This window comes from Mandrillus leucophaeus, unplaced genomic scaffold, assembly GCF_000951045.1.
Source record: "Mandrillus leucophaeus isolate KB7577 unplaced genomic scaffold, Mleu.le_1.0 Scaffold24, whole genome shotgun sequence".
Lineage (NCBI taxonomy): Eukaryota > Metazoa > Chordata > Mammalia > Primates > Cercopithecidae > Mandrillus > Mandrillus leucophaeus.
The window spans coordinates 2902982-2905985 of NW_012102476.1; the positions used below are offsets into that span (position 1 = coordinate 2902982).

General features: G+C 54.6%; 1 protein-coding gene across 2 annotated transcripts in view; it reads left to right on the forward strand.

The window, feature by feature from the left end:
* The first annotated feature begins 471 nt into the window (after positions 1-471).
* MYLPF (myosin light chain, phosphorylatable, fast skeletal muscle) overlaps positions 472-3004 on the forward strand; it is a 7615-nt gene continuing 5082 nt past the window's right edge. The window contains exons 1-2 of one of the 2 annotated variants that reach the window (XM_011982456.1): positions 472-541; positions 2413-2551. The gene's annotated coding sequence lies outside the window, so the exon portion shown is untranslated. Of the gene's footprint in view, positions 542-1850; positions 1893-2412; positions 2552-3004 lie in introns of those variants that run through there. The other variant, XM_011982457.1, reaches the window with a different exon arrangement.

Sequence of the window (3004 nt, forward strand, 5' to 3'; positions counted from 1 at the left end):
CGCAGAGCCGGCTCCGCGGCCAGCATCTCGGTGTTCCACGCCTGCGCGCGGACTGGCCCATCGCGCTCCTTTTTTCTCCCGCCTCGTCAGAGGATTTGGACGAATAGTGGGAGAGAGAGAGCTGGGCTTCTGCCAATCGTTGGAACCGTGGGCGGGGCCGGAGGCGAAAAAGGGGTGGCTCATCTGGAAAGAGGAAACGTAGAAGGCGTAGGGCTGTAAGACCAGTCAGAGGACGAAGAAAGGCAGGGGGAGGTGGGACCAAAGAAATAACCAATAGAAATGCAGGAGCCTGAACCTCCTGGCCAATAAATGTGACTGAAGAGTGAATGACCGCGGAAGGGCGGAGGAGAAGGCAGGGGATGTACGAGTAAGAGGTGGGGCCTGGCAGCTTCTTGACCAATAGGAACGGTAAAAACGGAGCCAATGAAAACGGGAGTAGGTGGTGGCCAAATTGACAGGCAGTGATGTCTCTTTAGGCGGTGACAGACAGCATCCGCAGTCAATAGGAAGAGCTGAGGAATTCTTTAGGTCTCCCAAAATGGTCAGTTAGGAATGACAGCTGGGAGGAGGCGGGGCAAGCTAGAGATTAATTCGCCTCGTCAGCCAATGATCGTGTTCTCCCACTTCGACCAGAGGACAGGAAAATAGATAGCTGTCTCAGCCAATGGGAGCATCCAAAGGGCAAAGACGCTGCCAGCAGGCGGTGCCAGCCCAGGGATAGTCGGTGACAACCGGAGACAAGCCCTACGGGAGGGTGACAGCTGGGGACAGTACGGAGAAGGGGCGGGGGCATTAGTGCAGCCCTCAACCAATGAGTGCCGCGCTGCCCTTCTCGAGTCCTTCCAGGGCCCCTATTCTTCGTTTAACTCCTGAGCCCCCAACTCTGGTGGTCTGTGGGACCCTGAGCCCCACCACAGATCCAGTGCCCTGACCCAGTACCCTCAGCCTTTACTCTGTAATTCTCCGATCCCGGCCCCAAACTAACCCCAACACTCCAGGCCCAGGTTGCAATAGCCAGAGCCCCTAGATCCTATAAGCAACCCATCTCTCTGCTTCACCCATTTCCTGCGGGAATCCCAACCTCCAAGTCCCTCTCCTCAGTTCCCATCTATCTGAGCTCCTCCCCAGAACCCAGGCTCCAATTCCTCAGACCTTATGCCTCTGAGTACCCCCACCATTTCTTCTAGTGAGGATCTCAAACCCCAAATCCATGAATCCCCAGTACCATGAACTCCCCATATGTGTGTTATTATTCTTTTGGGGATCCGAGGCCCCAGTCCCGTCAACCCCTTCCCCTCAGTGCCACATCCCTCTGTGCTCCTCATGTTCCACTGAGAACCCCGACCTCAATCTCATGAGCACTCCCAGGTTGTCCTTAGATCACAAGCATAAAGACCTGACGTTATGAGCTCCAACCTTCCAACTTCTAAACACCCTCTTCTTTCTCTGACCCCCATAGTCCGATTTCCATATAGCATCCACCATTCTGGAATTCCAGTGAGAACTGGCTCCCGACTTTTCAGTTCCTCCTTGGTTTCTGAGTTCTCAAAGGTCCCTCACTCTCAACTCAGTCCCAAGTCCTGTCAATTCCCATTCAGTGTCTGATCTCCTCCTCACCTTTCCCATCTCCCATTTGACCCAAGCTTCCTGAGCACTCCTCCCATTCCCCTTTTTGGAGTCCTCCTGCTCTCCCAGAACCCAGTAATAAGTGGGCTCCTCCCTGGCTTGGACCCCCATGGTAACCCTATAAGGCGAGGCAGCTGCCGTCTGAGGCAGGGAGGGGCTGGTGTGGGAGGCTAAGGGCAGCTGCTAAGTTTAGGGTGGCTCCTTCTCTCTTCTTAGAGACAACAGGTGGCTGGGCCTCAGTGCCCAGAAAAGAAAATGTCTTAGAGGTATCGGCATGGGCCTGGAGGAGGAGGGAGGGGGGAGGGCGAGGCATCTTCTTCAGGACATCGGGTCCTAGAGGGAGCAGGAGGAGAAGGAGATGGTTGTCCTTGCCAACCTGGGGCTTCCTCAGCCACTATTTTTCCAGACTTCTGCTGCATGGAGGGGACTGGGTCACTGAGGCCCAGAGGGAGAAGAGAGGGTACATCAAAGCTACACAATCAGCCAAGCTGGCTCTTGGCCAGAATGAAGTGAGCAGCCACTGGCCATCAAGGCACCTCACAGAAGGTGACCAGCTGGCTGTCCTCTTAGGGTCTTTGCCTCCCCTCCTGAGTTCCAGCCTCCACACCAGTACCCAGAGAAAATATTCTAGACTCATACTAGATCACATCCTTCTTCTGCATGAAACCTTTCCAAGGTTCCCCAGGGTCTCCATCCTGTGCCTGACCTTGAAGGCCCCTCAGGGGCTGGTCACCAGCCCCATCACAATTCTGGCAACCTGAATACCTCTGATCTTGTGTTCTCCAGGCCTTTGCTCAGGCCATGCCCTCTGCCCAACACACCTGCTCCTCCACCTGCACCTGACTCCCTAGCCCACATGAAGCCACTCCCATACTCCTAGACAGGGCTGCCGAGCCCTCCACTTCTGGGCTCCTGACCAGCCCTGGTATGTCACTTTCTGCATTCATTCCTGTCTCTATGGCTAGACTGTAAGTTCCAGCAAGGCAGGGATAATTATTAGTCATAATGCAAGTTCTGTGGGATGGGAACTACCTCTCCCTTTTACAGAGGGGAAACCAAGGCCCAGCACAAAACCTGAGACCACAAAGTATCTCACCTCAAAAAAATCCCTCTCAGCTTGGCACGGTGGCTCACGCCTGTAATCCCAGCACTTTGGGAGGCTGAAACGGGTAGGTCCCCTGAGGTTGGAGTTCGAGACCAGCCTGGCCAACATGGTGAAATCCCATCTCTACTAAAAATACAAAAAATTAGATGCCGGGTATGGTGGCTCACGCCTGTAATCCCAGCACTTTGGGAGGCCGAGGCAGGTGGATCACGAGGTCAGGAGATCGAGACCATCCTGGCTAACACCGGGAAACCCCGTCTCTACTAAAAATAC